At 44.0% G+C, this 22,422-nt stretch overlaps 1 long non-coding RNA gene across 1 annotated transcript in view; it reads right to left on the reverse strand.

Moving 5' to 3' along the window:
• Positions 1-10,479: 10,479 nt before the first annotated feature.
• The window catches only part of LOC134167418 (uncharacterized), a 52,728-nt gene continuing 40,785 nt past the window's right edge, over positions 10,480-22,422 (reverse strand). Inside the window, exons 2-3 of the long non-coding RNA XR_009966178.1 lie at positions 16,514-16,580; positions 10,480-10,824 (exon numbers count right to left, since the gene is read on the reverse strand). This is a non-coding gene — a long non-coding RNA (uncharacterized LOC134167418). The remainder of the gene's footprint in view (positions 10,825-16,513; positions 16,581-22,422) is intronic.

Genomic DNA, 22,422 nt, shown 5'->3' on the forward strand with positions numbered 1-22,422 from the left:
ATTATTATAAATTGTCATCAAGATGGAGAGGGGTGAACTTCACAGAGCAGAAATGTAGTGAATTCAGTCACTCCCTCAACACCATTCACATCCGCCCCTGAAAAGCATGGGTTTTGTTCTTCTGTGTTTTACTTTTGTCATCGTATGTGTTAGACCCAACCACCTCTTTGGCAATGTATGTGTGTGGGCAAAGCCAGAACTCACGCTAGGGTGGCTTGATGCTGCATCTCCCATTTTGGCTTGTCAGGAACCTTGCCAAAGAAGTCTTGTTTGGGTTGTATCTTTTCGGGTAGGTTTCAGTTATATCAGGAAATTGCAGAGGCAGACTGAAGCTCATAAAAGATGTCTTGTTTGGTGAAGTTGTAAGTGTTAAATTTTGTACTTGTGCGTTTCTCACACATACAAAGGCCATATTAAGGATGCATGTGCAATGATAACTATATACCTAATTTGTAAGTATTTGACTTCCCTGTTTTAATTTCTGCTTTATGTAAAATGAAAAATGGGCTTCTTGTGTATGTGATAACAGCATTTGTTTCTCTGGCTTCTCCCAGTCCTAGCCTCAAGCACAAACTGTGCATGTCAGCATCTCTCACCACTCTGTTAACTTTGCACGTGAATGAGCAATATTCAAGAAGCAAAAGAATTGTGAAAGCCTATACAGTATAGGTATGTTTACCTGTATGTTTAGCAATACACCGTGGAAGCTGGGCTGATGACAAAGGAATGTTCTTGTAATGGAACTAACTTCTGAAGAAATTAAACAAACCTTGTCAAGGGAAACTAATGCCATTTGTGTGTTAGGAAGGCACGTGGGCTGCAGTCGTGTGAATGCACCTTGGTGTAGGAGTGGTGCAGGGGCCCCAAGCTAGGGCTGGAAATAGAAAGAGTGATCAGTACAGCCCTACAGATGTGGTGCTATACCCATCGTAAAAAGCCCTGCAGATTGCTAAGTAATCACAGCCCTAATCTTTCTGGGCCTGAGTGTCTGGGCGTGTGCTCAGGGATACAGACACCGTGGTGGTGCTAAAGCCACACTTTCAGCCATTGCTAACTCATGATACACAGCCCTGCAGAAAGCCCCAGGGGCATGAAGGAAATGCACCATAATCACAAGCACCCCTAATACCTAGTTGTTTCCCTCTGATAAACTGCATTGCTTTCCGTTTCCTCTGAAGTGTCAGAAACACAAACTGTGTCACCTAACCAGGATAATTCCCAGGAAGGAGATGGAGGACATCATTGCCTTTCAGCAGCTCTTGCAGTGCAGGGCAACTTGGCAGTTGCACCCTTACACACTTACTCAATTCAACTCCTCCTCTGCCCCAATGGATGTTTGCAAACACTAACTAGTTACAGCAGCTAGTCAGGAATAAGGGTGAGGTGAGGGAGGTAGTTACTTTGCTTAGTTTACATGATGTAAAGCTTTCTATTCTGTCCATATAGAAAAGGAGAGATGGAGAAGAAAAAGATAATGGGAAATGTCAATGTAACATGTAAAAATGGTGGCAGTTGCAGGTTGCACTGTATAATAAAACCAGCTTGTGTTGTGCTATCTTTGACAAATAATCAAGGGCTGTTTAAACTCTGCTGCTGAAGTCAGCCCAGGATCCCAAGTGCCCCAGTGCAGGGTGGCATAGAGAGGGAGACGCTGTCACTGATTTGTCAGGGCTGTTTTCCTGACTCAGCTTTTACAATGCAGGTACATGGTGCATGAGCCCCAGCCCAGCCGGTTAGCTTCCAGTCTTGCTCCCAGTCTTTTTCTGGGAGACAGAGAAATCACTGAGTCCATTAAAGCAACTCCTCTCCTTGTGACAGAACAGCCCCTGCAGCAAGACCTGGCTTCTCCCAGCCTGGGTACCTCTGCAGTAATGCATAGGGCAGTGCTGGGTGTGCTGCCAGCTCCTCCTGCCTTGTACCTGTCTGATTAGTCAATACTATTGAGCCTTCTGCCTCAGCCCACATGGCTGCGAGGTAAGGTCACAGGGCTGTCATTGAAGCGTGCAAAACCACGCACCCTGGCACTTCCCTTCTCCTGTACGGAGAGAAGGGGCAGGACGCGTCCCTTGTTCCAGTCACACAGCTGTTACCAGGGGCTCTCCTGCAGGACTTCTCTGGCACCCTGTCGTTTGACCAGAAGTGCAGGTACAGCATGGTTGGGTGTGCATGTAGGCATCCCTCACCCATTTCCAATTTTGGAGGGGTGGGGTGGTGGTAACTCTCCCTCTGGCACCAGCAGCCGGTTGCCTGTCTCGCAGGAACATTTATTGCAGGCATTTCAAATCACTGTCAGAAAACAGGCATCCGTTTCTCTTTGACTTTAAAAGAAGTCAAGTCCCTTTTCCTAATTACTCAGCTCTCAGATTTCAAAGGCAGGGAGGAGATGGCGTGCGCAACAACCCTGCTTTATTCACTCCCTGTAATTTGTGGTGTGGCTTCTGCTCCCGGTGTCAGGGAGTAACTTTTCAAAGAGAATTAAAGAACAGCAAGCACTGAGCGCCTCTGGGTGAACAAGCTGTTTTCTTTACACCTGAAGACATTACAAGAGAATCTCAGCCTCTATTAACACAACTGCTGAGCTTTCATGGTGGTGGAGGAAAGCTTTCGAGTATGAACTCTGACTGCTCAGAAACCAGAAGTCAAATGAGAAACACGGAGAATGTATCAGTCACAGGAAGCCCACTAGTGCAGGCATGGAGGGATGCAAACATGATTGAATCCAACAGCATTCTGTTTGTAAATGTTTGTAAACACTGTTTCGTATCACTTGGGTATTGCAAATACTCTAAATTTTTGCTTTCCCAGAATTCCTGCTCTCTCCTGAAAACTCCCGTTGGTTTCAAGCTGACACCACTCAAGGTCACACTGGTCTTCTATTCACTATTAAATCCACCTCCCACAGAAGAAACCATTAAAAGCATCAGGAATCAGATCGCAAGCCATTTACTGCAGAGCCTGTTTCTCCCACTGTGTTTGCTCTTAGCTAGCACAAAAGACTCCCGATCCTGAATGGGGCCTCCGGGCATGACTCTAAATGTGAAACAGTAATTATTTTTTGGTTAGTTTTGTTTTAAACAAAAGGAATGAAAATCAGGGCTCGCAGAACTCCCCAGACAAAAGGGAGCTTGGGTTACCATAAACCACTCCGGCCTGTGGCAGATCATTTGCCTTGCCTCTTCTGGCACATTTTGGCTCTTAAGGAGTCAAAGTTGCCCTGGTTTTCCCTAGAAAAAAAAATTGTTGTAATATTTCTTATGACACTTGTTTTTAAAGTAGTTCAAAAAATAAATAGGACTATTTCTTCACACAGCTTGTTTTTACGAGTCTCAGAGAATCGTATTAATTGCTTAATTTATATCGCCATCAGGGTCCATCAATTAAGAGGAATCAGTGGTATTATTATCCTTGTAAAACACCACATCAGTCAAAACTGAAGCAGAGTCAGAGGTCTAACTGTTAATCAGGTCACATTTCACTTCCTGTTGACATTTTTATTTCCCTTGCAGAAAATACTTGACGTTAAGTCTCAGATTATGAGCACTATTCACCCAATGCAAACACCGCGGAGAAGCAGTCCTGTTGGTACCGCTGGGAGGTATGCACAGAGGCACTTGCGAGGCACCTCTTCAAGCAGCACAGGGTGGATCGACAGCCATTCATCTTGATGATGAATGGGAAATCACTCCAAGGTGAAGGTCAAATTTCCATCTGCACCTCAGAAAGCAAGAAACAGGACCAGCAATGGCAGCAGAAGTTGTTCTTCAGTGGCTTTGCTGCAAGCTGAGGAATTTGAAGAGTTTGGCCAAGGAGGCAGAAATATCTTACTGTGATAAATGTAATAACGTATTTATTGGCAATAGGGTAACAGAGGGCTGGGCTGGTGGCATGGTAGAGGAAAGGAGAACTGTGGTCCGCATTTGCTTTAAAACAAGGCTTCACACAGGAAGGACAATTTTGTAGTTAAGGAAATTGGCTAAGAGAAAGGGAGTCTTTCAGTTATTCAGAACTAGATATTCATGTGCTTCTTGAGTAACCTTACATGGGTCATTCAGTTCTGCTGCAGGAAACTGAGTAAGGAGATGCTTAGAATGTGCCAGCCTGAACAAGGTGGCTGTTGCATCCTAAGTAATACTGGGACAACACAGACCCCTTTCTCTGCCTCACAAGTTTCTTCCTAATGGACGTGTTAATTTACATCCCCATTACATCAAAGACACATCCTATGGTAATCTTCTGACTCAGCATTCAGTACTGCTCAGAACACTACTTGCTCACAGTCTGTAATAAGGATGCAATAGTGTTTCCCCTTTGTTCACCATAGCTTTGGTAACTTCCCAGGGAGGTTCCCAGAAATCTCTGTGGAATTTGAGTAATGTGGTCTGCCCAGAGATAGCTGACTTATGCTTTGAGAACAATATATGGTCTTTTCCAACCATACCCAATGTAGCTAGTTTAATCTCTTTCTTTCCTATTTCCCCTTTGCTAATGCCTCCTCCCCCTTTTCATTCATTTTGTCTCACAGTTTGTAGAAATAGAGATGCTTTACTTGTTATTCCTCCTTTTTGCTACACGCCCCCAGCAGTTAATGCTTTTTCTCACAAAGTGATGAATATTGCGGCTGTTTGTTAGCAATGATAGCACTGCACAGAGAAAAAAAAAATCTTTATAAAAAATGTTACTTGCACCAGCACCTGCAGAAGAGAACCAACTGCTGCCACAGTGACAACTCAACCATAACCAGTAACTTTCTAAAAGTATGTTTGCATTTTAGCATTTTAGTCATAGCTTTCGAGATCAGAACAATCTACTTCCCTCGCCAGCAGTCTGACCTGCACAGAAAAGGGGAAGAAACTACACTTATGTGTCCTTTTTCTCAATCAAACTTTGTAAAAGTTTCAACTGCCATTAGGAAGCTGAGTTTTCTACTTAAAAGGTCTGTAGAAAGCTGGTAACTTCTGTTTCAGAGGGAACCAAAGCCCTCCATTCCCATGAGCTGGACTGGAATTAGATCCAGTGGTGCAAAGTCCTTTCCTATGGAGAGTAACACACCTGCCTGAGGTATGCTGTTAGCAGCTGAATCTGCAGACCTTGCCTCCCTTTCCTGCCCACAAAAGGCATGTTTGAGGAGTAGTAATTCTCAGATAAGCAGATATTTCCTCTTTCTTACATGTATTTCTTTCTGTGTGCATGTGACACATTTTCTCTAAAACAGCAGTCTCAAACCCCCTCTTTTTTGGATCTCTCTCAAAACTCCAGGTTTGACAGCACTGCTTAAAAACCATTTTGACTCAGAATAAGGTTTTGTGTTTGTTGTTGTTTTTGTTTTGGGTTTTGCTTGTTTTCTTTTTCCTAGATTCTGCACTAAATCTTTATTTGACTGAATATTGTACATGTTTGAAGTGCCTGTGTGAGGAGGGGAGGGAAAAGAGCTCTCACTTCTGGCTGAGGGGCATGTGTGAAAAAGTGTGGCTTTGCTAAGGCCAGTGAGAGTGCTTGAAATCACTTTGCAGTCCTGTGACACTCAGAAGTTTCCTGAGGTTTCTATCTGACTCTCAGCCCCTTAACAGAATCAGCAGATAGGGTCCTCTCTTGTTCATTTAGAACAGGTCCTTTATGTGTGTGCCCCAAGTGTCAACATTTTGACACTCCTGTATTGAGACAATAAGCAAACCAAAGCTGCTTGATGTCTGTAGACCCTGGATATAAAGACAAAGGCAGGCAACTAAGGTCTCCAATGTAAGTAAATTTTTTAGTCTTCCCCAGAGCTGATCCACTGTTGAACAACCAGTTGCTTGCTCTTCATTTCACAGCAAGACCCCGCTGGCTCCAAGTGCTGCCACAGCTCACTGCAGTTATTTGGGCTGTCTGTCCTTGAGGCCACCTTTGTCCCAACTTGGGTATTGAAAAGCCACTAGCTTGAAATCTCCTCCTGATACAGGTGAAGCCTTGGATAAATATTGGCATCTCCCACCATAAACTGCTGTAAGGAAACAAAAAGCTTTAGCTCTGCAATCAAATTGTGAAAGAGCTTGTTCCTTTACCTCTGTAATATTGCATAACTGCAGCTGAGCGTGAACGGAAAGCAAGTGCATACGTCTCTATTTTTTCTTACGCATTACCTTCAGAGAAAGGACATGGTTTCTATTACATCTCTGGCTGCAACAGATGGGGTAAGATGTGGGTTTTTTATTCCTGCGTATGACTATAACTTCTTAAAAGCTGCCTTCCCAAGTTGATCAAGCAAGTCATGAAAAAGGGTCTGTTTATAAAAATGATGATTCTTATCGAGTTAAAGGCAGTAAGGCAGTCAGTACTGTCCCTAAAGAGAGAAAAAGAAAGGCTTTTATGGAGAAATATCTTGTTTTCCTAATGGCTTGGTTTGGAAACAAGTTTATAAAACACATTAAAATCCCCCAGGGGCTTCAAGACTGCAGTGTTTCTAAACAGTCACATTTACCTTGACCTTACAGTTGTAGTAGAAGGAAAGATTGCCTTCTTTTTAGCCCCAGGAATACAATACTTGGCATTTATATAGCACTTGAAAACTTAATAGCTCTAGAACCACAAACCAAGAATCCTCACGGCCCAAACAGAGCGGGGAGTTCAGGCACCTTTACTGTCTCCTGTATTATGTCCCTTTCCTTGTCTGCCTGAGCAGAGAGCAGCCCTATGGGGCTTTTGCCTGCCAGGGTCAGAAATTGTCAGCAAGAGGCCAGCAGGCTACTGAGAAGCACAGGCCAGCTGAACAAAACCTAGCCTGTTTCATATAGGTTGCAATGAACAGCCTCAATTTTGATCATATTCAAAGTACTTCTAAAGGCTGCTGAGCGAAGAGATGGGATTTTCATTTGTTTGGGATTTTTTGGATGTGACAATCACATTTTCTAACCCTGTTGTCTGCTTTTAAACCTTAGGAAGATCTTGGTTCCCACCTCTCACCAGCTTATTACACAAAGTACTTGAGAAAAAAACATGGAAAGGAGAGGGAGGGACCAGAAAGTGAACAAGCTGGAGAGACCAGACCCCATCAGGTTCTGACATGGGTCACCTTCTCCCCTGTCTCTTGCTGTCCTCACTAATGCCTTGGGATTTTAATTTTAGCATTTCAACTTAGCAAATTAATGGGAAAATGGATAAATGTAAGGGTAGCAAGGGAGATTTCTTAGTGCCGGTTCTGTAAAGTGAGTGCTTTATTTCCTTGACCACAACACCACAGCAGAAAGCTTCTGATTGGCTGCATGATCACTAAAGACAAACTGTACAAGTGAAGACTGCATTCTGTTTACCAGAGGGTCAGTCAAAGTCCACCCAGAACAAAAAATTCTCATCGAATAGCAGAAAATATGGACAATGACATGTTCCTGAAGCTTTTGTCTCCTTCTCCGTCAGACCTATATTAGAGGAACAGCTCACCTTCTCTCTCTGGATGACAGATCATGATGGTGGTACAATGCTTGGTGCATGACAAAAACACTGCCTCCAAACTGCAAGACCCCTACATTGATTAAGAGGACTTCAGGAAGCTTCATGGGGTGTTGCCTGCTAGCCAAGAACTCTGTAGGCAAAGACCAGCAATGAGGAATGAAGTCAAAGAAAGAGAACTGTATTTAAAGGAGCGTTCACTCTGGGAAGATGAAGTGTGAGATGAAAATAACAATAACAATAATAGTAATAATCATAGTACTAGTAATAATAGTAACAATAGTAGTAATAATAGTAGCAGCCTTCTAGCATAGACAGGAAGCATTTATGTAAATAAATGAGTCCACAGCAATATGGACTGTAAGATACGCTTAACATTGCACAGTCCTGGTGACCAGGCTTTGCACCTCATTTTCACTCCTAAGTATGCATTTTTGTTTATATCCTTTTAGCCACTGTTCTAGATGGCAGGGGGATTGGAACTTGATGATCGTAAGGTCTTTTCCAACCCTAACTATTCTATGATTCTATGATTTATAGCAACTTAGGACACTGGGATCTCAAATCAGGATGGGAACCCCTCCGATATTAACTCAATATGGATATTAACCTTCAGTTAAATATACTGTTTCACCCAACTGAACCATTACACTGCATTTTTTAAAACAGAGACTACCATTAAAACCCCTCTATCTTCCAGATGTAAGACATAATTCTCAAAAAATAATGAGTATAAAACCAAAAAATTGCCAGGTCATCTTATACATTATATAGTACTTACCTGGGAAGAATAGGCATCAACTATATATTTAAGAACTCACTAGATTCCTGGGAGCCACGATGTAATCATATGAATGCAATTATAATTTAAAGCAAATTTTAAAATCAATGTCTTTATGACTCATCATCAGCAATGCATCCCTCAAAAGAAAAGGCTGACAAAGAACTGAACTGATGAATGCTTCTCCTGTAATGCTGCTCAGGGCAAGTAATTTTACAGCACATTCCAAAGTGCTGAATGGCCTGGAGAGAGGTCAAACCCCTTTGTGATTCCCCTGGGAACAGATCCAGAAAAGTGTGGAATCCACCAGTAAAAAAAATTGACTTGCTGAATAAATTGTTATGTTTTTCTCAGTTGGATCCTCTATATCCACCAAAATGAGGGTGCTACAGCAACTTCCCAGATTAAGGCATGTGGCTAAAAGAGCTGTGCCACAGAACTGAAAATGTGCAAGTTCATCATGCTTTCACCAACAGGCACAGGCTATATTGTGAAAACCTGTAGACTCCAACTATAAACCTAATGGTAGTAGCATAGCTTAATCCTTCAAGGAATTCCTTTAGGCTAGCAAGCTTTAACAGTCTTCTGCAGATCTACAGGAAGTTATAGTCTGACTTTTTCCATACATAGCATGTGCTTGGTCGTCAAGTTTTTGTGATCATTTCTTTCCACACCTACGTCCTTTAGATCATAACAGAGGTTGTAAACTGTCTAACTTGTAACCATGAAAATTTCATTTCCAGGAAATAATTTTGGGTTGCCCTTGTGTCATTCTGAAGACTGGATGACAACTCTCTGTGGATGGAGACGTGGATGCCAACAGGGAATGTTCTTAAGTGGAGCACATGATCTCAAAGAAGTTAAAACCATTCTGAATCCTCTGCATTCAGTGTCAGAAAGTGGAATTATCCTTCTTCTTACACCCCTCAGTATAAAAACAACCAAATAAGAAGTACCAACAAGGATCTCCCTTCGATGCAAAGTAAGTCTGTGGTTCTGTCTGTGTGCTTTCTGTGATAACAGTATCTGATTACTAAAATAATGATGAACATAATGCTGGTTAAGGGAGGACTTTCAGTTTAGCAGCTCCGGCCAATGAGCATATATGGCCTATGTGCTAATAACATAACATGCTCATAACTGAGCATGGCACCAAGTTGGAGTATATCTTAAGTCATTGCTGGGCCTCACAAGACAATAGATGAGAACAAAATCTTTCTCCCAGGGCTGTTTTTATTGCCCGGGATTATGAGCAGGGAGCCTGGTGAGGCCGAGGTGGTGTTGGTAGGTCACTGCAAGGATTCACAGGGATGGCATTCTATTTCTGCACACATGTGTCCAGTTACAGCGGAGAAGGAGGCCCTGAAAGACAGCCTGCAGAGACTCCCTAGTGGAAAAGCCTGGCATGTCCATTCTCAGCCCAAAGCAGGGCAATTCAGCACCAGTCCTGAGATACCTGATGTATCCGAAGTTCAGTTAAGTATCTGCAGGGCCCAAGGTTTCTTTTGGTCTGAGTTTAACCCTTGCTCTGTTCTCTAGTTTTAAAGACAAACCTTCTGACTGCCTTTAAAAAAAAAAAAAATTGTTAAGCTTTGTTTTTTTTTTTTTTTTTTAAATGGAAAGAGGGAGACATGTCCTGGGAAAGATCTTAATAGTGCACACATTCTTAATGCCTTGGCTTGGGAGTTGTTATGAATTCCCAAGTAGATCCATCTACTACCTCCCATTGCTATAAGAGTACAGACTATGGGTCATAATTCCTGTTAACAAAATTTCCTCTGAAATAGGCATGCACTGGTGTTTTCAGGAATGACACGGTGCATGCCTGCCTTGCATCGTCCTCTGCACTGGGCAGCTACTGAATATGTGAGAGAATGCTAGGATGGTTTCCTGGGGCATGTGGAGGGAGGCTGACTTATCTTTACAGACTTCTGGGGAATTTCTCCTGGAGCTCTGAGATGAAGTCTACCAGGCTTCAGCAAACTAGTGAGCATCACTACCGGCTGCTCTACAAATAGGTAAAGAACAAGGCAAAGACTACTGGGAACCATGCTTCAGAGCCCATGTGGATGCTCCCGAGCACACAGCAGGCTTGGCAGGATCCCAGCATCCAGCAGGGGATGGACGTGGCTTTACTCACCTCCAGAGCTCACCTGGTGTGACCCTGGTATGGCAACAACCATAATCAGAGGTAACTGCTCCATTGTGATGATTGGTGCTGCCTGAGGATAAGGGTGAGAGGAACAATCTATTAACAAGACCTCTTTGGGGGTTGTTTTTACCTGTAATAACCTTTATTTCCCCACATTTCCTCTCTGGCAAACATGTGATGGTAATGTGTAAGAGCTTGAGGAGCAAGCTGAGCCTCCAAAAGCAGATTTTGACACATAGATGAGGATGTGGGCACCTTGTTTTGTGGTGGAGCCACATCAGGAACTCAGCACCTTGTTCATTCAGAGCATACACACTGCCGAGGCCTCATGCTGTTTCTTGTTAGCTCTTCAGCAGCTCACCAGGCCCCAGCTGGCAGTGGCTAATTGCAATCAGCAGGTGAGAAATGTGGTGCCTCAGCAATGGAACTGGTTCCAGGTCTGGGACACATTCTGGGAAATGGAGAGTGCCTGGAAAAAGAAAGGGGATACCTTAAACCTGAACTTCCGTGAAAAGCACTACTTGAGGAAGACATCAATGCACAGGACAAATCACATTTACTGGAAGTTATAATGGGACAACGTAATGTTAAGAGATGGGAATCTTTCAGCATTCACCTCTGGTGGTTTCTGCTTGCAGTCTAATTTGACATGTCTGTAACGTGGCTTTTTTTTCAAGGCTATAAGCATCCTTCTGAAGCTCAATGGGCAGTGAGAATATAGTGCCTTACACTTGGGCCAGCAGTTCAAATATGGCTCAGTCTCAGTGTCTGACATTGCCATCAGCCGGTGGCCTCAGGTGGTGGGCAGCTTTCCACTTCACTGTGGGTGTTGTGTGGGAACCAGGTATGCCAAAGCCAACTTACGGAACAAGTGTATGTTCTGTGTCTTGTAGCAGCAATTGCTTTTAGATGATTTTGTCTGAGCTAAAGATATCTCCACCATCTTGTCAGTCAGAGCCCGCAGCAGAGGAAACGGTGATTAAATCTGCAAAGAGAATTTGCTGCTTTCTCAGCCTGAGAAGTAGATCCTTCGAGGTCAAGGTTGAGTCACAAAAGCTGAGAAGCTTGCCAGGCAGCAATGTAAGTTCCTCTGTTGATAAATTCAAGAGGACTTCCATTTCCATGGCTAGCAATATAGTATCTTGACAGGTGCTCAGTTATCACAGCAGTAGGTATGTTACAGGACACAGAAAGCTATGGATGACGGATACATGTTTGAGCACCTCTACGTTTTAACGGGGTATTGTGAACCTAGGATTCCTCTGAGGTAGATGAGTGAGCCATTTCCAGGTGGTTTAATCAATGGAGAATGAAGGTTTCAGTCCTGCAAAACAAGCCACCACCTTCTTCCAAAAGAATTCCCACATTACCTCCCATGTAAGGATGGCCAGAATAGCCGATATGTGATATTAGCATATGTGCTGAGCAGTTCCACATCAGTGATGCTGCATGCAGCTGCTGAAATGAAAAAGCATTGAGCAGCCTGGGAACAATGGGAGAGATGCTTGGATTCTTCTAATGTGAGAGGCATGTCTGTGTTTATTTGTTTGCAATTGTGCCAATGTTACAGAGCCATCAAGGGCAAATTCAGCTAGATATAGATCAGGCTGAAAAAGCAATTAACATTTTGTTATCATCCCGTTCATATGCAATTAAAATAGGGTCGATTCCCCTTCAGATAAAGATGCATAAATAAGTAGAGACCAGATTTGGGTCCTAAAGTAGACAAAGGTATCCTGAAAGTCGTAAAAGATCACTTGTCAATTCAGTCACTCAGACTGAAATGCTGCAGGAAAAGGTGACTGAGACAAGCGGAACACATGGGAAATGGCAAGCAAAATGGTGAGATAGGATGCATACAGCTTTTTTGTTGTTGTTTCAAAACCCGATTTTAATTGCTGTGGGTTTACAGATTAATGAAACAATACATTTCTCCAAAAGAAAACAGCTGTTTGGTGGGTAATTTTAATTACAACCTGGTGATAACCTCCCATGGGAGTTCATCTGAGCTGCCAAGTAACTTTCTTAACAAACAGTAAAGACAGTCATGAGACCGTAGATAGAGAACTAACAAGTGGAAACAATTGTGCAAACTGAAACATAACTTCGTCCCTTGCGTGCGTATCTCTGAGTAGAGGAAAAAGCTGGAGAACACAGACCACTTTGTCATGAGAATACAGCTAGTACCAGTATACACACAATCACTTTTGCTAACTATCAGCTGGTGCAAAATGGCACAGCACATTTAATGCCAATTGATTGCACCCCAGCATGCCACCCATTAAGCAATTTGTTGAAGCACTCAGTTTGTATGCACTGCTTTGGGGTAGCCTCCACTGCTGAAATTGCTGCTAAATGGCTGGAATCAGGTGCTCCTTGGGTCAAACTGGATAGTGGTCACTTAGCATGACATTAATTGTCCCAGCAACCAAACACTGTAAAAACGAGCTTCAGCTGGTTTAGAGTGGTAAAGTTTAGAGCTAGTAAAGTGGTAAAGAATGCTAGTGACACTCCCTGTCTGGTGAAAGCTTTTAGAGCCTTTCACAAGCTGCAAAAGAGCACATAAATGATCAAAGGCAGTAGGGTGGGTGCATTATTGTTCTCATTAGAGCATCATCTGCCAATTTATTGCAGCAAGAAGCCAGCAAATGCAAAGCCTTCTCTCTGTAAAAAACCCAGGGTGCTTTTTATGTGACATTTAAGATATTCCAGGGCTGGGCACAGGTTGTTGTGGCTGTAGTCCTTGCTGAAGCCTGGCTCTCTATTTCTAAGAGCAAAAGCAGACAGAGGAGATGGCAGTGAGGTGGACACAGCAAAGACCCCAGCACATGGCTGCAATGAAGGCAGTGAGGGCACAACAGGCACCAGCTCATGGCCTGGACTGTCTGGTAATGTAAAGCACACACAGGATTCCATTATAATGAAAACCTGCAGATTCTTACCAGACTGTTAATTTTTCTTCATACAAAGATATACGTCACTGTCTTACACACATGCTTCCAGCCACACATTTATTAGACAAGGTGGATATGTTTTTTCCCATCTTCACTTATTTGTGGCCTAGATCCAGCTGCCTTTGAAACATGTGGTTTCTGTAGTACAGGACCAAACATCTTAGGAGCTCTTGAATTACAAGAATCCTAGTCTCCTCTTCTTGCAATTGTTCATCCACCCTCAGATACATTCTAATGGACAGGCTAAGAGTTTTGCTCAAGATATGCTGTTGGAAGAAATACTATTACTCGGGGAGCAGACAGGTTTTGGCCATTCATTTACCACAAAATTTGTGGTATAGTCAGCAGTTCACTGCATGACTGCTAGAGGCCAGGACTTAGACCCTGTACAGTAACAACAGGGTAACAGGTAACCCTAGTTCTGCTCCTCAATATACAAGCCAAGTAGTCAGGCACTGCAGGTCATAGTGGTATGAGCAGCTCTGGCAATGTGCTCAATCTCTACTGGCATCAGCTGATTGCAGGAGCATCGGAAGCATCACTCCCTAGGAGAGAACCTGGAAGCCTTGGTGCCTTCACTGACCCCTATGGGGCTGGATTGGGCAACAATCTGGCATCTGCACAGCAAGGCCTGGGAAACTGTCTGGGAGCTCTGCACACAATTGTAATAGAGATGCAATGAATTAATAAAGGCCTGCGATGCTCCAAAGACCTCTGTGTGCTACATACAAGGCTCTTTGCACTTGCTAAGGAAGGCGCTGGATTTAAACAAGCAGAAGCAGCCTTTCACTTCTAAAAAGAATCTAAAATTTGGAAGTTTAGGGAAGTGGCATACATGTGCTCTCTCTTCAGACAGAAGTGTCTTAAGATGGACTGGAATCCCTCTTGCCTCTTTGCTTTCTCAGCTGTATCAGCCCTCCTTGGAGAGAGGGAAAGTGTGGAGAGCAGAAGAGCAGTGGCCTGGTTATCCTAATGAACTAAGGATGCCCTCCTCCCACTCTGCTGCTCTGAGCCCAGCCAAATCTACCAGGTGAAATCTGGCTGCTGCCAGTTTATAATGGGCAGTGCCACACACAGCAGCTTATGCCCTGCAGAGCAACCTCGGGAAAGGGAAATCCCAACACACAGAAATCCTTCCCACCATTATACTTAGAAGCATGAAGCAACACAGGGGACTGCTCTGTAGTATAGCACTAACCTAATAGCATCTCATTCACAGCAGTGCAGCTGAAGGCCTGCACGGATCTTTGCAGACGGGAGGGATTGCAAATGCTTTACCAGCTGCACTCCTGCACCAGACTTCAGAGTGCTGCCAGCACCATATCATCAAAACCTGGAAAGGAGGTTTTGAAGCACCCTCCATCACTGTGCAGGACAGGCCATCCAGACCTCCCCTAGCACTGCATTGTGCCTGGTTTGCAAAAGCATCTGCTCCTGGGCAAAGCCCTGGACAGCTCTGATTTAGTCACCACCCCCCAGGGGAAGCAGGGACCCCAGGCACTTCAGCAAATCCAGGCTTATGTGTTTCTAAGTTTTGAAGTTTTGCTGGCCCCTCCTTTTCCTTTGTGGCTATAGATCAGAGACAGAGAGAGAGCAGAGAAAACAGATAGTTTGTCTAAACAAAGGTCAGACTCGCTGCTCAAGGGGCAATGAACCAGGGCTGTTCTGCAATGAGCAGCATAACACCGTCAGGTCACACAGGTAGAGAGTCCCTTTGGGAAGGTGAAAGCACTACCCCTCCAATGCAATTCCTATTGTTTATGAAGGCATGCACAAACTCACACAAATTGGACAATTAGATAGTTCTCAGATAGCTAGTACCTTCTGAGTTACTCAGGTAAAATCGGGCAGCAAATACAGCAGAAACTCCTGTTCAAAACATCTTATGGGGGCAAAACCATGCCCCAAACAAGAAAAACCTAGGTTTTAGCCATGTACCTGAGCATGTTGCCAAATACAGGGTCAGCAAACTACACAAGAGAGGGCCAGGTAGGTAACTAGCACTGGCTACTCTAGCAGGTGGACCTACCAGACCAAATGAAAAGCTAAAATTCATTGTTTGCACTGCATCAATGACAGAGCTAATTCAAAATGTGAGTAAGCTGTGTAATCAGGTTACCTAAAATTGTCTTTTACTTCTCATTCGTTAGGAAGGAGGCATTGTTTTCTATCTAAGAATGGCTATAGCCAAACTGCAAAGCTCACAGGGGAACAAGTGAAACAACATTATTTCACTAGAGTAGACATCACTAATTACCTTCTTACCTTGTAGAATGTCAAATTAGTTGAAAAAAATAGATCAAGCTACTCATAAATACAGTGATTAAAGTGATCAAAAGCTCATAACAGCACGAAGTGTGTGGCAAGGCTGTAGTTGTGCTCTAACACCTGCGTTTCATGATGGAAGATAACGAGGCAAGGCGAAAGGTAAACATGAGCATTTTGCAAATGTTTACACTGAATTCCACAAATCATCCCACGGACTCTTGGATTTAACCTCAGGCTTCAATCTCAAGGTGAGTTTTTCCAAAGCAAGGCAAGGCTTGTAGGAAGAGGTAATATTCTCTCTTCTGACCTTCAATCATCTTCGCTACAAAACACTGTTATGCCATAATTCCAGAGGCTCATTTATGTTTTGAAACAAAGAGATTCTGCACAGGTTTAAAGGACCAGTCTAACTTCTGGGCCAACATTCAAGCCAAACTTCAGATTTTCTTCTAAAGTCTACATAGGCACCCATCCACCTCTTTATCTGGAATAGAAGGAGTGATCTCATGAATTCACTGTATTTAATATTTATCTTCACAATGCTACTGTGTGAACTAAACATTAAGTATCTCTTTACACATTTGAAACAACCCCATGTAATAATCAAAGACAGGACTTTTCATAAGTCCTTTTAGTCACCTGGCAGAAGGTCTAAGGTTTCTCCATAGTCCATGGAGAAACATGGGCAATAGAGGAGGGTAATTTATTGAAACTCCCAGCTCCCTTCACTAGCCTTCGAGGCAACACAGCTTTGTAATTTAGACTGTGGTCTTATCACAGGAGCTTCCAGTGATATAACAAGAATTAGGTGCAAGTCTTGAGTGACTTGACCAGCGTTACACCGGGAGCCTGGGGCAGATCAAAATTTAAACCCATATTTCACTGGGTCATAAACCATTGCATACAATCAAATTGTTTGATTGTTTTGGCTCTTACCTCAGCAAGTGGATAGTTGCAATAGATGAGTTCATCTTGGAAATTTAGGTTTGACCAAATTAAAAATCTGCAGGAAAGAAGCAGATGAAAACTAACAAATGACAGTCACAGTGCCCATAAGTGCCCTCTTGTATAGCCCACAGAAACAAAAGAACCTATGTTAAGTTCAATAGATCTGGAGTTAAACCAGTGAACCCCATATGAAATATAACTGGCTGATGCTATAAAGAAAGTCCCCCAAATTAATATTATTTTGCCTGAGATCATTTACCTAAGCAAACAAAGCCAAACAGATACTCAATGGATGCAAGCCAGACTACTCTAAACTCTGTTGCATTACTTTATAGCAGGACTAAATTTGACCCAGCCTATCTAACAGGATGTTTGATAATCAGGATGTCTTTGAGAGATCTGAAATAATTGCTGCTGCTCTTGGCCTTGCAGTTCTTCAGCAGATAAAAGGGGGCAATTCTGCAAAGTTTTCACAGACATTACTGGAAATTCTGGAGAAGATAACATTAAGACTGATGAAATACACACAAGTATTGTCTTTGGCATTCTCATAAAGTGTTGCAAGATAGAAACTAATTTCCTCTTTGAAGCTGAGCAAAATTGAACCTTATAGTGCAGGAACATTATGATTTGCACAGAAAGAGAGACTGCAAACAAATCAGGAATGAGAAACTTTAAAATCAGTTGTGTCCTGGGTTCAGCAGTAGCAGTCATGTTTCTCCTTCGTGTTAGCTGGTGCAGCGCTATGTTTTGACTTCCAGCCTGGGAACAGTGCTGGTGATACCGATGTTTTCGGTTGCTGCTAAGTGATGTTTACCCTGACCAAGGACTTTGTGAGGCTCATGCTCTGCCAGGGAGGAGGGGAAGCCATGAGGAAGCAGAGACGGGGCGCCTGACCCAGGCTAGCCAAGGAGGTATTCCATACCACAGCACGTCATGCCCGGGGTGGGGGGTAACTGGGAGTTACCCAGAAGGACAGAGGCTTCTGGGTTGGACTTGTTTCTTGGCCGGTGGTATTGTATTCTCTTCCCTTGTTATCTTCTCTTATCATTGTTGTCATTGGTGGTAGCGGTGGTGATTTGTGTTGTACATTGGTTGCTGGACTGTTCTTCTCTCAACCCGTGGGAGTTGCACTCTTTCGATCCTCCTCCCCATTCCTCTGGGAGCAGGAAAGGGGAGAGCCCGGGGGGGGGGGGGGGGGGGGGGCTCGTTTGCTCTCAGCCAGGCACTACTCACTGGGAGTGAGTGAACAAGATGTCTGGCTAGGGTTTAAACCACGACAAGTTAATAATCAGTTGTTTTGCTTATTTGCATTTTCTGCCCTGAAAAATATGATTTGGGAAGAAAGAACCTTCCTGTCCTTAATTTCTTACCTGGAAATTATTTTCAGTAAAAGGTAGGCATCATTCCTATCATACCTCTGCTCATTAGTAAACCATGCAGAGTCACTCCTCTTACTACTAAACATCCCCAGCGTTGGGAAGCAGGCAGCAGTACAGAATCATAGGATAGTTTGGTTTGGAAAGGTCATCTAGTGCAAACCCCCCCTGCAATGAGCAGTTGGTGGTGTAGGTGCTGTTCATGGGCTGTTCACTGTGTAGTGCCCTGGGAGTCCCAGGCTCAGCACGAGACATAGAGGCAGTGGAACTGCCTGAAAACTGCTGAGACCATGAGGCTCCACAACAGTTAACATTTGAGTGCAGAGGAGAGGATAGGGGAGGGAAGTGGTTATTAACAGTTCTCTCTCTGTCTAATATACAGTTTGGTAAATAATTCAGAATTAAGAGAATTCAGCCTTTCCTTGGCTACTGTTGCAAGAATGGACATTGGTAGGCATATGACTGAAGACATACACGTTTTCAGTGTTTACAGCAAAGCGTCTCCATTGCTGGTTGTTCTGCTACTGAGAAAGGGAGGGAAACTTTATTTTTCCCGTATGTGCAGCTAACAATTCCAGGAACACCTCCCTGGTTCTCCTCCCACTTGCCTTTTTCCCTTTCCTGGCTCCTCTCCTCTGGGATTTGACAAAACCAGCCTGAGGCTCTGGGTTGTGCTAACATTGCTTCTCCGCTCTTTCTTCCAAACCTCCTAAAAGGAGTAAAAAGTGAAATCTGTGGGTTTGTTTTGCAGAGGTAGATCATGGGAAGAGCAGGGATCACACAGTTCTCCTGCAGCTCCAGCTTTGGGTGCCTATGTGCTGCTCAGTGTGGTGCTGGGTGGTGGTGTGCAGCATGCCTCCAAGCCCTCACTCAGCTCAGGATACCCACTCTGCTGCTTGGGCACAGCCTCCTTTCTAGATTTATGCCACTTTTCTTGGTGCCTGGCCTCAGCAGTCAAAATCTTGAGCAAATTCTGGCCCTTGTTTAATCCTTGCATCAGTCATCCCACTGGCACAGCCTTATGCCAGTGGCAAAAGCAGGAAAGAGCCTGATCCCAAGCAGACCCAGGAGATACCTGAGGGAATGCAGTTGTATTTGAGAGACTCATTCCTCAAAATATCTTCCAGGCACTAAAATCTCAGCATGCACTGAGAGGCTCTGAAAAAGATAAACACAAAATCTGGATACCTTTAGAAGTGGAAATGCTGGGGTATGGAGAACAGTGGGAGCCACAAGCTTTCTTGCTGCTTCTGTGTGTGCAGCTGGATTAAATGCCAGACATGTTTTTATACTATAATATATACTATATACATCTCTTCTGGAGGGCAGAGAGAGGCAGCACAGCAGTGAGAACAGCAGGATATCTGTGAAGGATCTGGTTTTGCTCAGGTACTTCCTACAGCCCTGGTCTATGCTAGGGGAATGTTTCCCTTCTGTGTGACTGTGAAGCAGGGATATGTCTGGTTTGCCTGTCACACAGGGATTTTATGGCTGATCTCTAGAGTGAATCAATTCCCCTGATTTCTAGTTTCCTGCTTTGACCCTAAAACTGCGCTTCCTGAACAGTTCCTGCATACATGCAGCAAGAAGAACGGGGAACGCATCCTGGTTTGTGACCATAACACCGCAGACCAGTGGTGCACTGCTCACCATGCCAAACAGACCATAGCAAGTGGTCCACTGCCATGTGCTGTCTCATCAGGTCACCATAGCCAGGGAGAAGCCAGCTCCCTGCACTGGGGTTACCACATGTGCCACTTTAAAGAGCTGCTCTTGGTAAGCACCCTGATGTGGCTGCAGCTGAGATCATGTCTCCTGGCCTCACAGGTCATTCATGATCTTCAATCCACAGCCTGGCATGGCCAAGAGCAGACCACTAGACACTGAGCAGTGAGTCTGCTTGGGAAGTGCTTCACTCCTAGACTTCTTTAAAAGGAAACAGTTGCATGTTTTGCAGGCATAGGAAGTCATGATGCGGTACTTCTTCAAACAGAGAATTCAGAAAAGGTTTTAAAGTTCTGTTTGAAACATTTTGTTGTATTAGAGTAATGGTGTGGTGTCTCTCTGACCAAGCTTGGAAGCTAGCAAGACCTAATTTCAGCATTTAAATGTGATACTGTCTTTTTAACGCCATAATAACATTGTCTGGAAAGCCCTACAAAGGCAAAAGACTTTGGCCCATGCTGTAAGGAAAGTTTTGGTTGGAGAAGGCACCAGTGAAAGTAGTGCAGCCATGATAACTCTGTTTTGCCAGGCATGCACTTACCTCAGTGCTCAACAGGCAACTGTTTTACTGTATTTACATTTATAAAGCCTTGTCCACTACACCTGGGGCTCTTGGTTAACATAACGTATAGGCAGCTGCACCCATACTGATTCTTAAATGGGTCCTCCCATCCTCCTTGGGCATGGCCTCAGGACGTGACCCCAGAAAACAGGCAGAAGGAAGGACAGCAGGAATTTTGCAGCTGTCTCTGGCTTGATTGCATATTTTCAGCTCAGTTTCACTCTCCCCTCAGAGGACTCATTACCCACCTTGCTAGACAGGGTGTTTCATGTCTGTAGGGTGCAGTCATGTCACTCAGTGATGGCAGCTATTTGCTTGGCTCCCCAGTGCTCAGGGCCAGCATGTGGTAAGCAGCACCTTCACATTCCCGCTGATCCCTGCTGGAGCAGCACCGGCCAGTCATAGTCTTATAAGTTGGCTTCACTTTCCTTTTTATTTAAAGCTATACATTAGCACCTAGGAAAACATCTCAGTGTCAGCCCCTGGCAGTCCTCAATTTCACAGCACGGGGCAATAGAAAACTGAGAAACAGAGAAAAATGCTAGGAAAAAAAACCTCAGCAAAATGAAATATTGTATAAGATGGGTCCTATCTCCCTTCCCACTCACATTGTAAGATTACTTAGGTCCCCATAGCTTCTTAGTCTTATGGGTATGACGAGAGGTATGTTATTATTATAATCTGTCCCAAAATCGTGCACAGAATTTCCTAGTGATCTCAGGACTGCAGTGTATGCAATATGAGAAAGGAAGCACAAGAGAGATTCAGCATTATGGATGTTTCTGCAAGAAGGTTTTGTTGAAGCTAGTGTTTAATCCAAATCTCCCACATAACTCGCCAGTGATTAAACTGCAAGAATATACTTGTTCCCTAATGGCAAAAAAATCACCAAGGACCTGTAAGTATTTCTGCGAGTGGGATTGCTGAGTGTTGGCATAATCAGAGAAACCCTTGACTGCAGGCTTTCAAGTGTCCAGATCAGCTCTGGAATTTGGAGAGCAAGAGTGTACGAGGACAAAAAGGACTGGTGAAAAAACAAGCAGTGGGTCAGAGTACTTGGTGCATGCTAAGTGGTGCTTTTTCATTCGCCTCTCAAATCAGATCATGTAGGGAAGGGGGTCCAGATTAAACTCATGAGCTCCTGAATGCTTTGTACCAGCTCTTAACAAGGTGAAATTTGCATTGCCCTCTAGAAAGGCCTTAGTCAAGTAAGGTCTGGGTATCACCTTGGAACGTATCCTGGATGGGTTGTGCAACCTTTTCTCATGCTGCTGCCCTCAGTTCAGTAGCCTCATTGCAAAAGCCAGTTATTGTACTCACTGTGTATATTTGCACCTTTGATGTGGATGTCCCTTTTGTAGTTCCTCCCATCCAGGTATATGGTACTTGGAAAAGAACCATATAAATATTAGTTATGAAACTCTTATGCGAGCCTGTGAAGTGGTTTAGGATTTCTCTGTCACGTGAAGAAGAGTAAACGGAGGTGCCAAGCCAATAAGTGCTTTGCCCAAGATTAGACCTGTTGTTGGAGTGCAGTTGGGGGAATAAGGTATCAATGGAAATATGGGGTCCTGCCTTCAAATTACTGCCTTTTACTGATAGAGCTGCAGTTTTGAGACTGCATGGTCTTCAAGATATCATCAGTGTTCATTTGGCCTTCACTGAGCCTCCCAATTCCCTGACATTTCATCTAATTTTATTCTCTTTTGAATCCATATGGTTAAAGGAAGAACAAATTTGTTCCCAGACTGACTCTGCCCTGCTGATGCCTTAGGACCTGCCCGCAGCAGGAGGAGGTTTGCTGGGACAGTGTGCAGTACAGGGGGAAGAGGATGCATGAGGACCACTGGGTGAATGTGGTGATGGATGGCTGCAGCGCCACTGCTCAGCCCCTGTGCCATGCAGGTGGAGACTGTGCCCATCCCTGGGTGCAACCACCTGGGGTGTGATGATGGCCCATTCTACAGATCCGTATGTTATCTAGATTACACTAGCTTGTGTCATTCCTCTATGTCAGTATGCAAATACAGATTGTGGGGTACCCAGGGACAAAGGGGGAGGAATTAAAGAAAAGAGCAGAGGGGTCTTTTTGCACAGCAGGACCACAAACACCCCAGTTTTCTACAGGCACATTAGCCACGGCTCTTTAACCTCTCACCTCTTTTGGTTGTCACCTTGATGGCCAGGTTTGCTGGCATACATGTAGGAAAAAAAGGCTGAAGGTGCCCCCC

Source organism: Pezoporus occidentalis, unplaced genomic scaffold (genome assembly GCF_034315485.1).
Source record: "Pezoporus occidentalis ecotype Australia unplaced genomic scaffold, CSIRO_AGI_Poc_V1 ctg288, whole genome shotgun sequence".
NCBI lineage: Eukaryota > Metazoa > Chordata > Aves > Psittaciformes > Psittacidae > Pezoporus > Pezoporus occidentalis.